Consider the following 14,295-nt stretch of genomic DNA (forward strand, 5'->3'; position numbering starts at 1 on the left):
AAGTGCAGGTTGAAAATGAGGAGTTTGCTTCACAGACTTTACATAGGAATATGCTACGGCCATGCCGGTCCGCAGATCCTGCACCTATTCAGAGGACACCTTCTCCTCCTGCCCCATACCCAGAATGTGTTATCTCAGATGGAAACGAATGTGAAGACTGGTGGACCGTTCCTGACACTGCGGAAGGTCCCCAGGCCGTAGGTGATGAGGCTCCTGCTACAGAACCACTACCGTCTCGCAGTGAGGAGGAACCCGCGACCACACCCAGATCTCCTGCTGTAATGGAAGAGCCCAGGTTAACAACTCCCAGTGGAGAAAGTCAGGTCCTAGCAGATAGTCAAGACCTCCGGAGATCCAGTAGGTCTACTGCAGGGGTTCCACCAAATAGGTACGCTGCTGACGAGTTCATTTGGTCTGACTGTAGGTATTGTGGACAATGTTGTACTGCAGTTTGAATGTTTCATTAACCCCTTTGTTTTCCATGGACTATATAGCGAGGCCGAGGACGGCCACCTTTAAGTGGGAGGCATGTAAGAGGCAGCCCTGAATCAACCAGCAGCATTTCCAGCACTTATATCTATGCAGACTGTCATGTTTCCCTCCGGCCACCAGAGGCCACTGTGACTAAACAGGAACCTGAGTTGTGCTGGCCAGAGGCTAAGAAAGAGTTGAGAAGTTTTTCCCGGGCTGTTTGAGAAGTTGCTGGGGGCCTTGCTGAGATAACAGGGAGAGATGGACTGCTGAGAGATAACAGTAAAAGACTGTAGCAGCAGGAGTCTAAATTAGCTGAGATTTCCCTGACAGCTGTGGAGCTGCACACAGAGGACTTCACTGTGTGTTCCAGAGGAGTGGGACCGTGTGTAGAGACCAGTACAAGCCGGATCCTTCCTGCCAGAGCCGAAACTAGGTGGAGATCTGCATCTGTTGTGACCAGAGAGAGAAAGACAGCCAAGCAAGCGACCGGACCTGGATCCAGACTGCAACCTGTTGTACCCAGGAGACTCTTCAGAACTGTGAGTGGCACCAGTGTTTTCCTGTGATAGGTTATAGAGTCAGGGACTTAGTCAGTGCGCTGTAGAAGCTTCCCCTGGGTAGCAGGGCTAGATAGGAAATTGGTAGTGAGAGTAGCTTGCAAGCTGATTGCTTACTGTTTAGCTCATTCTGTGTATATGCAAAACTCCATTGCCATTGTTGTTGATTTATGTTCACCTGTTTATACCATTCCTGTCTTTGACCCATTGTGCCTCTGGGGCGGTGGTACTGTATTGTTACTCAGGTTTTCCGGTAGTTTCATTTTGCTCCTTAATAAAGCCGTTTTTTGCTTCAGTCTCCTTGTCCGCTGTACTGTACTTAAATTCTGCTTTGCAGTCTCTCCCTCTTCTGACCGCTACAGCCGCACAAGGATTATTGCCCTCTCAAAGAAGAGCAGACATCTATCCCTGGATTGATTCCCCTACAGTAGTAGAAGGATTATTGCCCTCTCAAAGAAAAGCGGACATCTATCCCTGGATCCAAAGAGCCATACGGCCTGGAACAGCGCTACTCCCGCCCACGCTCCTCAAACAAGCCCATCGCCCGCCCTTGTGGAATGCCACTAGTGGACCTGGTGAGTATAAAGGGTGTCTGTATTTACCTGCACTACGGAATACCGCGATTGCGGCAGCATTACAACAATACGGGTAAGGCTTTAACTATGTTCCTCACACATATGGTTACACTTACATCTGTGTAAATTCCATAAAAGAAGGATGACTCACATGGTGAAACAGCCAGATTGCACAATAATCACGGTCCCTGCAAGTACATTGCAATAGAGGCAGTTGCAACATTTACCTACAATCAGGAGGATCCCTTGGTATACACCAAGAACGCTGCCACCCAACAGGAAAATAAGAAGAAATAATAACATCATTACAGGCAGCACTACAAGTGCCAGCAATCACAATAACTTTCGATCCTGTACAGGATCTTATATAGACATTTGGAATAACTTTCCCTGAAGCCAATGCCAGATCCTACGCCGGACATTGAACTTACTATTATTTATTGGAATACACATCTTTAATATTTTTCATCTTTTTATTTTTAATTTAATATTTTTTTTCTACGTTTTTTCGACATTTTTTTTAATATACACCAATTATTTTTATATACATACTTTGGTCCATCCACTCATTTTCATATCAATTTTTATACTAAAAAATACCCCTTTTTAAATATACAACTGTATCTATTTGATTCATTCACACCTGCACTAATCCACTAAAAAAACTTGTTGTTGCCTCTATACTGCGTCCGCTAATCCTGGCTACTAGAGCGAGTCTCCACAATTGGTGGAGAATGCTGGCAAGAGCAGTGAGGCTGGCGTGAACGCCAATATTTTTGATTTCTGCATTTTTCTGGCCCGGTTGTATGTCATACATTAAACCAGCTGTATTACAAACAGTGCACCACAACAAAATGGAGGCTGCTGTGAAGGCCCTCATGGAGGCTAATCTTCAGCAGCGAGAGACAAACCTGCAGCAACGTGAGGCTAATAAGCAGCAGCAGGAGACTCACCAGTTGCTGCTTCAACACGTGATGGCTTTGCAGACAGAAGGAGAAACCCTGAGTGTCCACAATGCCCGGAAATCAGTCCGTGCCGCGATTCCTAAGATGACCACCGCAGATGACATCGAAACCTACCTGGCGATGTACGAGAAAGTAGCCATCAGGGGAAAGCTACCCCGTGACCAGTGGGCTGAGGTCCTCGCTCCATTCCTGGCATCCGATTCCCAGCGGGTGTATTACGACTTGTCGGACGATCGAGGACCCAGTATTATGACTTATTCCACTAAGTATACTGGCCCAAAAGTTGGAGTGATGTGCATTTACCGAGACTTTAAAGACTACCCCACCACGCTGGTGTCTCTAACCATGGTGGCCGGTAGATGGATCCATGAGGTGGCTGTCGCCACAAATCTACATTATGAACTCATAATAAGGATAGACTTCCTGGGCTTCCCCGCACTGTGGCCTGCTATGAGAATGACTGATACCCATGAGACAGGGGTAATTCTAGCAGAGTGGCCCAGCTCAGGGGGAGACCAGAACCCTGGGAACCTGAGACCAAAGGGCCAGTAGTAGAGGTGACCGCTACTTTGGTGGAAATGGGGCAGATAACCCCCTAAGTGTGATGGTGGGAGACAAGGAGGACTTTCCGCCAGGTCCTGAATTGGCAGACCTTAGTGTCTCCGGGGATAATTTTGGTACCGCGCAACATTGGGACCCAACCCTATCCCGTGCCTCGAAAAATGTGTTAATAGTAGATGGTGAACCACAACCTGGGGCAGAGTCAGTGTTTCCCCATTTTGTGGTTCATCAAGATATGTTGTATCGGGTAAACCAACTATGGGGTGAGCCTATTGAACAGTTTGTGGTCCCCAAGGCTTATCACAAGCTTGTGTTAGATCTAGCCCACCAACACGTTCTCGGGGGTCACATAAAAGTGTAATTTAGTACGTTACCCAGATGCAAGATCAGCTAGAGACAGTGTAGTCTTGTTAGGGAGCATATGGAGGCAGCTCAGCGAGCCCATAATCGTCAGGCTCGGGTCCGGATCTTTATTCGTGTGATCTGGTTTTGGTTCTGGTGCCAACCGTGGACAGTAAGTTCCTGGCTAGGTGGCAGGGGCCCTACGAGATACTCGAGAAAACCAGCCAGGGCAGCGAATGACTAAGATGTAATACCCCAACTTCCCTGACAAAGCCGCATCGCAGTATAGGGCAAGATCCATAACCAATAGAGTCGTAATTATTGTCCAGCTCAATACATATTGTGTTAATGTTTGGAGGCTAACTGCCTGATCTCCCAGGGTGTGAGATGTGTGAATGAATGATGGATGTCTGTCGCATAGGGATATAGGAATACATTGTATCTATTTACAATAGAAACTCCTATACTTAGGACCTTTAGGGACACCAAACAATTCACCATTGAAAACACACCTGGTAACCTGCGATGATACATGGTCACAGAGTATCCATGAAGTTAACCACCTCTTAAATAGAATGTAGAGCGAGCGACAGCGCCCCAAAAAAAGACATAAAGTAAATGACTTAGCCCGAAACTACAACCTGATATTTTTAAATTACCTTGTAGTATTGGTTTCTCTAAGTATTTTTGTTTTAAAAGTAAATAATAAAGGTTAAAGTTTTAACATATAGATAGGACCCCTAAAAGGAGGTGACCATGGTTGGACTTTTGGATGAAGGCTTGCTACCTGTTTGGCGTGAAAACAGGTTGGTGCTGCTATCAGCAAGAACTCTTTGAGGCAGAATTTCCACAGGGTGTGAATTACCACCAACACCGCAAGGTGACATTTTGTTTGAATATGACTGCTTGTTTTGTCACTTGCCTAAAGTGTGAATAAAACACTGAACTGTTTGATCCAAAGAACTTGTTGTTGCCTCTATACTGCGTCCGCTAATACTGTCTACCAGTGCGAGTCCCCACATACTGTATGGAGCAGGAGCGCCGCACAGTATTAGAATGTATTGGCTCCGATAAGCCGAAGTTATTATTTAGTGAAGTCTCGCAAGACTGCACAATAATGTCATAAATTAATTAGTACCGTAAAAAAACATTTCCTGAACTTGGGTTTGATTTTTTTTTAAATCTACTTTGGATGTTTCATCCGAAGTTGATTCACTCATCTCTTAGAGATAAGGGAATTTCTCAAAAATTTGATTAGGGCCAGTTCGCAGAATTTTCTGAAAAGATTTGTTTTTTATCCAAATTTATTAGCAGCGAATCACGTTAAAAAACTTCTATTTCCTGGCTGCAGAGAGCCTTTATAGTGGTGTAGAACACTGTGCCTTGCAGTAACACGCATAGGGAGTCTGTTGTGGTAGTGAAATAATACAGTGAGTCAGTATGACATGCAGATGACAGGCATCGCTCTTAGAATCACTGCACACTTCACTTATTTGGGGCAGTTACAGGGCCAAAACTTACCAAATAACTGAAGTGTGAAATTAGCCTTACAGGTTGAAAGAAGCGTGCAGAGGCCAAAGATCCTACTGTAGCCTGAAAGCGCGCACTCCTTTTACACCGTCGTTAGTTGATTCCACATAGATGTCTACAGAACCTGTTCTTTTAAACACTTAGACAAGTAGAGCCGACCGACTCCCCCCGGAGTGGAGAGGGTGTCAGCAGTAAGTTTGTGTTGACGTCACTGATTGTTTTGCCCTTCCTCTGATCTGTCAGAACAATAACCCCCAAAAAAAAAACAATAACCCCCAAAAAATGGTTCTGTCTGATGAGCATCCGCCTTCACTTGGTCAGCATTTTGTCAGTAAACATCAGTAACATAGTAACATAGTTTATAAGGCCGAAAAAAGTAATCTGTCCGTCCTGTTATCCTACAAGTTGATCCAGAGGAAGGCAAAGAAAAAAAAACTGTGAGGTAGAAGCCAATTTTCCTCACTTAAGGGGAAAAAGATTCCTTCCCGACTCCAATCAGGCAACAGCTTGAGAAGTCCACAGAGTGGCCCAATGACATAGTGTAGAGATAGCAGCAGCATGAGGAGACCACAGACTGGCAAGGTGACATAGTGTGGAGGTGGCAGCAGCAGCATGAAGAGACCACAGAGTGGCAAGGTGACATTGTGTGGAGGTGGCAGCAGCATGAGGAGGCCACAGAGTGGCCTGGCGACATAGCGTTGAGTTAGCTGCAGCAGCAGCATGAGGAGTTGAGGTGGCAGCAAGATGAGGAAGCCACAGAGTGGCCCAGTGACATAGTGTTAAGTTAAAAGCAGCATGAGGAGGCAACAGACTGGCAAGGTGACATAGTGTGGAGGTGGCATCAGCAGCATGAAGAGACCACAGAGTGGCACAATGACATAGTGTGGAGGTGGCAGCAGCGTGAGGAGACCACAGAGTGGCACAATGACAGAGTGTGGAGGTGGCAGCAGCAGCATGAGGAGGCCACAGACTGGCAAGGTGATGTAGTGTGGAGGTGGCAGCAGCAGCAGCATGAGGAAGCCACATACTGGCAAGGTGACATAGTGTGGAGGTGGCAGCAGCAGCATAAGGAGGCCACAGAGTGGCACAATGCCAGAGTGTGGAGGTAGCAGCAGCATGAGGAGACCTGAGTGGTGAGGTGGCAGCAGCATGAGGAGACCACAGAGTGACCTGGTGAATGAGTGGGAAGGTGGGTGGAAATAACAGTACCCGCTGATGATTGTGGGTCTAAGAAGGAGCACTTGGCATCAGATGTGTTACATCAGACGGGTGGCAGCATCGGAACATCGGATGTAGGTACATTAGGTGGTCATTGGAATTTTTTGTTTACTGTAGGCCAGTACAGGCTCCAAAAATTAGGCATTCACCTGACAGAGAAGAACTTGTGATGATGTGGCTGGAGGTACATTAGGCGCTCACTGGATAAAAATTTTACTGTAGGCCAGCACAGGCCCAAAAAATTAAGCATTCACCTGACAGAAAAGAACTTGTGATTTTGTGGCTGGAGGTACGTACATTAGGAGGTCACTGATTAAAAAATTTACTGTAGGCCAGTACAGACCCCAAAAATTAGCCACTAACCTGACAGAAAAGAACTTGTGATTATGTGGCTGGAGGTACATTAGGCCGTCACTGGATACAAATTTTACTGTAGGCCACTAGAATACACGCCACAAAAATTAGGCATTCACCTGACAGAAAAGGCCTTTTATGCCGCTGTATATACATAAGACAAGGACCATTCTTTGTTCTGAGTGGTGGCAGATATGTGTGGACTGGCATGAGGAAATTCAATTACACATGGTCGTCACAGGTGTTGAATCCATGCCTCATTAATTTTTAGAAATGTGAGGTAGTCCACACTGTCGTGAGCTAGGCGAATGTGCTTATTGGTCACGATTCCCTCTGCTGCGCTGAACGTTCTTTCGGACAGGATACTCGATGAGGGGCAAGCCAAGAGATCCATGACAAATTGTGCCAGCTCTGGCCACAGGTCAGACCTGCACACCCAGTAGTCAGAGGGTTCCTCGCTTCTCGGAGCATCAACATCTGCCATTAACCCGATGTAGTCGGAAGCCTGTTGGTCTAGGCGTTCCCTGAGGCTAGATCTGGAGGGCGGCTGTCGATGGGTTGGCTGCATGAATGATCTCATATCCAAAGTGACCAACACATTTTCAAACCGCCCTCTTCTTGCAGGCACGGTAGGATTGGTACCTGCACCTGTTTCGCTGTGGGTGGAAATTCCTTTGCCAGTGCCCACAGCGAGGCCTGGAATTGCTGCATTCTGCCAGCCCTCTGCGGCATTCTGCCAGCCCTCTGTGATGCTGGTAACATGTTCACCATTTTGTGTTTGTACCGGGGTCTAAGTATGTTTCCACCCAGTACTGGTCCTTGCCCTTTATGCTTTTCATACGGGGGGTCCCTCTTCAAACACTGGAGCATGAAAGCCCTAATTTGCACTAAATTTGAAGCTGCTCATCGCCCAGGAGAATGTCGTCCTTGGTCTCCTCCGCCCAGCCACAGACAACGCCAGGGATCCCTGAAAAGTTTAAAGTCCCCCTCAAAGTCTGCTCTTCTTGCTCCAACTCCTCCTCCCCCCAGCCACCATCCTCCGCTGACTCCTCTTCAGACTCCTGCTGACTTGTCTCAGATGGAGTAGCCCCCCTGGGAATTCATTCAGCATTGCGAATTCCTCATCTTCCAGCTCCTGCTCCTCGAAGGCTTCAATGACACGATGCAATGCACGCTCCAGAAAGAAGGCGTACGGTACGATGTCACTGATGGCGCCCTGGCTGCGACTGACCATTTGGTGATCTCATCAAATGGCGGCAGAAGTCTGCATGAATCGCGCATGAGCAACCACTGTGAAAAGAAACCAAGCTCCCCAGAACCTGTCCTGCTGCAGAGTTCATACAGGTAGTCGTTAACTGCACGTTGCTGCTGGAGCAGCCTATCAAGCATATACAAGGTGGAGTTCCAGAGTGTTGGGCTGTCACAAATCAGACGCCTGACGGGCATTTGTTGTCACGGCTGAACGTCAGCAAGGCGAGCCATGGCCGTGTAAGATCTAAAATGGCCAGAGATTTTCCTGGCCTGCCGCAAGATGTCCTGTAACCCAGGTTATTTGGCAAAGAATCGCTGCACGACTAAGTTCAGGACGTGTGCCATGCACGGCACATTTGTCATTTTGCCCTGTTTCAGTGCGCTCAGCAGATTGGCACCGTTGTCTCACACCACTTTGCCAACTGTCAAATTGAGCGGGGTTAGCCACTGATCGGCCTGTGACCGCAATGCTGAAAGAAGTGCAGAACCGGTGTGGCTCTTGGCTTCCAGGCACAACAGCCGCAGCACAGCATGGCAACGTCTTACCTGGAATGTCGAATAGGTTCCACGGAGCTTGGAGAGCTCAGCAGAAGAGGCGGTAGCAGTGGAAAAGGAGGAGTCAGCTGAAGAGGAGACGGAGGATGGAGTAGGACTAGGAGAAGAAGAGGTAGGCCTGCATACAATCCTTGGCGGTAACACCAAATCCACACGGGAGCCACGGGTTACATGCTTGATGGCCGTCAGAAGGTTCACCCATAGAGTTGAGCGAACATCTGGATGTTCGGGTTCGAGAAGTTCGGCCGAACTTCCCGGAAATGTTCGGGTTCGGGATCTGAACCCGATCCGAACTTCGTCCCGAACCCAAACCCCATTGAAGTCAATGGGGACCCGAACTTTTCGGCACTAAAAAGGCTGTAAGACAGCCCAGGAAAGAGCTAGAGGGCTGCAAAAGGTAGCAACATGTAGGTAAATCCCCTGCAAACAAATGTGGATAGGGAAATGAATTAAAATAAAATAAATAAAAATTAACCAATATCAATTGGAGAGAGGTCCCATAGCAGAGAATCTGGCTTCACGTCACCCACCACTGTAACAGTCCATTGTCATATATTTAGGCCCAGGCACCCAGGTAGATGAGAGAGGTCCCGTAACAGAGAATCTGGCTTCATGTCAGCAGAGAATCAGTCTGCATGTCATAGCAGAGAATCAGGCTTCACGTCAGCCACCACTGTAACAGTCCATTGTCATATATTTAGGCACAGGCACCCAGGCAGAGGAGAGAGGTCCCATAACAGAGAATCTGGCTTCATGTCAGCAGAGAATCAGTCTGCATGTCATAGCAGAGAATCAGGCTTCACGTCACCCAACATTGGAACAGTCCATTATCATATATTTAGGCCCCGGCACCCAGACAGAGGAGATGTTCATTCAACTTTGGGTTGCCCCGCAATATAATGGTAAAATGAAAATAAAAAGAGGATTGAATGAGGAAGTGTCCTGGAGTACAATAATATATGGTTAAGGGGAGGTAGTTAATGTCTAATCTGCACAAGGGATGGACAGGTCCTGTGGGATCCATGCCTGGTTCATTTTTATGAACGTCAGCTTGTCCACATTGGCTGTAGACAGGCGGCTGCGTTTGTCTGTAATGATGCCCCCTGCCGTGCTGAATACACGTTCAGACAAAACGCTGGCCGCCGGGCAGGCCAGCACCTCCAAAGCATAAAAGGCTAGCTCTGGCCACGTGGACAATTTAGAGACCCAGAAGTTGAATGGGGCCGAACCATCAGTCAGTACGTGGAGGGGTGTGCACACGTACTGTTCCACCATGTTAGTGAAATGTTGCCTCCTGCTAACACGTTCCGTATCAGGTGGTGGTGCAGTTAGCTGTGGCGTGTTGACAAAACTTTTCCACATCTCTGCCATGCTAACCCTGCCCTCAGAGGAGCTGGCCGTGACACAGCTGCCTTGGCGACCTCTTGCTCCTCCTCTGCCTTGCCCTTGGGCTTCCACTTGTTCCCCTGTGACATTTGGGAATGCTCTCAGTAGCTTGTACTTGCGCATCTTCCTATCACGCTCCAGTGCAGGAAGTAAGGTGGGCACATTGTCTTTGTAGCGTGGATCCAGCAGGGTGGCAACCCAGTAGTCCGCACAGGTTAAAATGTGGGCAACTCTGCTGTCGTTGCGCAGGCACTGCAGCATGTAGTCGCTCATGTGTGCCAGGCTGCCCAGAGGTAAGGACAAGCTGTCCTCTGTGGGAGGCGTATCGTCATTGTCCTGCCTTTCCCTCCAGCCACGCACCAGTGATGGGCCCGAGCTGCGTTGGGTTCCACCCCGCTGTGACCATGCTTCATCCTCATCCTCCTCCACCTCCTCCTCATCCTCGTCCTCCTCGTCCTCCAGTAGTGGGCCCTGTCTGGCCACATTTGTACCTGGCCTCTGCTGTTGCAAAAAACCTCCCTCTGAGTCACTTCGAAGAGACTAGCCTGAAAGTGCTAAAAATGACCCCTCTTCCTCCTCCTCCTCCTCCTGGGCCACCTCCTCTTCTCCCTAAGTGTTTTCTCAAGGAGACATAGAAGTGGTATTGTAACGCTGATAACGGCGTCATCGCCACTGGCCATGTTGGTGGAGTACTCGAAACAGCGCAACAGGGCACACAGGTCTCTCATGGAGGCCCAGTCATTGGTGGTGAAGTGGTGCTGTTCCGCAGTGCGACTGACCCGTGCGTGCTGCAGCTGAAACTCCACTATGGCCTGCTGCTGCTCGCACAGTCTGTCCAGCATGTGCAAGGTGGAGTTCCACCTGGTGGGCACGTCGCATATGAGGCGGTGAGCGGGAAGGCCGAAGTTACGCTGTAGCGCAGACAGGCGAGCAGCGGCAGGATATGAACGCCGGAAGCGCGAACAGACGGCCCGCACTTTATGCAGCAGCTCTGACAGCTCTCGGGGTAGTTGTGAATGAACTTCTGCACCACCAAATTCAGCACATGCGCCAAGCAAGGGATGTGCGTCAAACCAGCTAGTCCCAGAGCTGCAACGAGATTTTGCCCATTATCGCACACCACCAGGCCGGGCTTGAGGTCACCGGCAGCAACCACTTGTCGGTCTGTTGTTCTATACCACGCCACAACTCCTGTGCGGTGTGGGGCCTGTCCCCCAAACATATGAGTTTCAGAATGGCCTGCTGACGTTTACCCCTGGCTGTGCTGAAGTTGGTGGTGAAGGTGTGTGGCTGACTGGATGAGCAGGTGGAAGAAGAGGAGGAGGAAGCTGAGTAGGAGGAGGTGGCAACAGGAGGCAAAGAATGTTGCCCTGCGATCCTTGGCGGCGGAAGGACATGCGCCAAACAGCTCTCCGCCTGGGGCCCAGCTGCCACTACATTTACCCGGTGTGCAGTTAGGGAGATATAGCGTCCCTGGCCGTGCTTACTGGTCCACGTATCTGTGGTTAGGTGGACCTTGCCACAGATGGCGTTGCGCAGTGCACACTTGATTTTATCGGATACTTGGTTGTGCAGGGAAGGCACGGCTCTCTTGGAGAAGTAGTGCCGGCTGGGAACAACATACTGTGGGACAGCAAGCGACATGAGCTGTTTGAAGCTGTCTGTGTCCACCAGCCTAAATGACAGCATTTTATAGGCCAGTAGTTTAGAAATGCTGGCATTCAGGGCCAGGGATCGAGGGTGGCTAGGTGGGATTTTACGCTTTCTCTCAAATGTTTGTGAGATGGAGAGCTGAACGCTGCCGTGTGACATGGTTGAGATGCTTGGTGACGGAGGTGGTGGTGTTGGTGGTACATCCCCTGTTTGCTGGGCGGCAGGTGCCAACGTTCCTCCAGAGGCGGAGGAAGAGGCCGAGGCGGCAGCAGCAGCAGAAGAGGCCGAGGCGGCAGCAGCAGAAGAGGCCGAGGCGGCAGCAGCAGAAGAGGTAGCAGGGGGAGCCTGAGCGACTTCCTTGTTTTTAAGGTGTTTACTCCACTGCAGTTCATGCTTTGCATGCAGGTGCCTGGTCATGCAGGTTGTGCTAAGGTTCAGAACGTTAATGCCTCGCTTCAGGCTCTGATGGCACAGCGTGCAAACCACTCGGGTCTTGTCGTCAGCACATTGTTTGAAGAAGTGCCATGCCAGGGAACTCCTTGAAGCTGCCTTTGGGGTGCTCGGTCCCAGATGGCGGCGGTCAGTAGCAGGCGGAGTCTTTTGGCGGCGGGTGTTCTGCTTTTGCCCACTGCTCCCTCTTTTGCTACGCTGTTTGCTCGGTCTCACCACTGCCTCTTCCTCTGAACTGTGAAAGTCAGTGGCACGACCTTCATTCCATGTGGGGTCTAGGACCTCATCGTCCCCTGCATCGTTTTCCACCCAGTCTTGATCCCTGACCTCCTGTTCAGTCTGCACACTGCAGAAAGACGCAGCAGTTGGCACCTGTGTTTCGTCATCATCAGAGACATGCTGAGGTGGTATTCCCATGTCCTCATCATCAGGAAACATAAGTGGTTGTGCGTCAGTGCATTCTATGTCTTCACCGCTGGGGAAGGGCTAGGTGGATGCCCTTGGGAAACCCTGCCAGCGGAGTCTTCAAACAGCATAAGAGACTGCTGCATAACTTGCGGCTCAGACAGTTTCCCTGGTATGCATGGGGGTGATGTGACAGACTGATGGGCTTGGTTTTCAGGTGCCATCTGTGCGCTTTCTGCAGAAGACTGGGTGGGAGATAATGTGAACGTGCTGGATCCACTGTCGGACACCCAATTGACTAATGCCTGTACCTGCTCAGGCCTTACCATCCTTAGAACGGCATTGGGCCCCACCAAATATCGCTGTAAATTATGGCGGCTACTGGGACCCGAGGTAGTTGGTTCACTAGGATGTGTGGCTGTGGCAGAACGGCCACGTCCTCTCCCAGCACCAGAGGGTCCACTAACACCACCACGACCATGTCCACGTCTGCGTCCTTTACTAGATGTTTTCCTCATTGTTATCGTTCACCACATCAACAAAAATATTATTTGGCCCAATGTATTGAATTCAAATTCAGGCCTTTTTTTAAAGACACCTAACACTATCTGGCTATCTATTTAGGTACCGTATTACACTAATACAGGCACAGCAGTAACCACAGATTTAGCTGACTATAAATTTGAGGCCTATTATTTAGGCGCTGGGTGACAGGTATACGTTTACAGACAGAATTAGACTGGGATATGCACAGTAGCGTGTGTGTGAAGTTATTGAGAATGACCCTATGTGCACCTTGAATCTTATATAGCCTTTTAGGGATAGATTTAAAGGAGGTCTGATACAGCAGAAACCACTAATTTTGAGAATTGCTAAATTGGGAATTGTATTTCAACCCAGAACAAAAACTGTGCTTTGACGGACACTAAATAACTTGACCAGCTACAGCAATAACGACAGATTTGGATGACTATAAATTTGAGGCCTATTATTTAGGCGCTGGGTGACAGGTATAGGTTTACTGACAGAATTAGACTGGGATATGCACAGTAGCGTGAGTGTGAAGTTATTGAGAATGACCCTATCTGCACCTTGAATCTAATATACCCTTTTAGGGATAAATTTAAAGTAGGCCTGATACAGCAGAAACCACTAATTTAGAGAATTGCTAAATTGGGAATTGTATTTCAACCCAGAAAAAAAACTGTGCTTTGACGGACACTAAATAACTCGCCCAGCCACAGCAATAACCACAGATTTAGCTGACTACAAATTTGAGGCCTATTATTTAAGCGCTGGGTGACAGGTATACGTTTACAGACAGAATTAGACTGGGATATGCACAGTAGCGTGTGTGTGAAGTTATTGAGAATGACCCTATCAGCACCTTGAATCTAAGATTCCCTTTTAGGGATAAATTTAAAGTAGGCCTGATACAGCAGAAACCACTAATTTAGAGAATTGCTAAATTGGGAATTGTATTTCAACCCAGAACAAAAACTGTGCTTTGACGGACACTAAATAACTCGCCCAGCCACAGCAATAACCACAGATTTAGGAGACTACAAATTTTAGGCCTATTATTTAGACGCTGGGTGACAGGTATATACGTTTACGGACAGAATTAGACTGGGATATGGCCAAAAAATAACCACACTATTGATGGTTAAATGCACTTGGTGTGACAGCTTGACCAACCACACTATTGAGGGTTAAATGCACTTGGTGACAGGCTCAGCTTGCCCTGATGTCGTATATGGCCAAAAAATAACCAGACTATTGATGGTTAAATGAACTTGGTGTGACAGCTTGACCCTGATGTAGGATTTAGCCAAAAAACAACCGCACTATTGAGGGTTAAATGCACTGGGTGACAGGCTCAGCTTGCCCCTGATGTAGTATATGGCCAAAAAATAACCAGACTATTGATGGTTAAATGCACTTGGTGTGACAGCTTGACCCTGATGTAGAATTTAGCCAAAAAACAACCGCACTATTGAGGGTTAAATGCACTTGATG

This window comes from Bufo gargarizans, chromosome 9 (genome assembly GCF_014858855.1).
Source record: "Bufo gargarizans isolate SCDJY-AF-19 chromosome 9, ASM1485885v1, whole genome shotgun sequence".
NCBI lineage: Eukaryota > Metazoa > Chordata > Amphibia > Anura > Bufonidae > Bufo > Bufo gargarizans.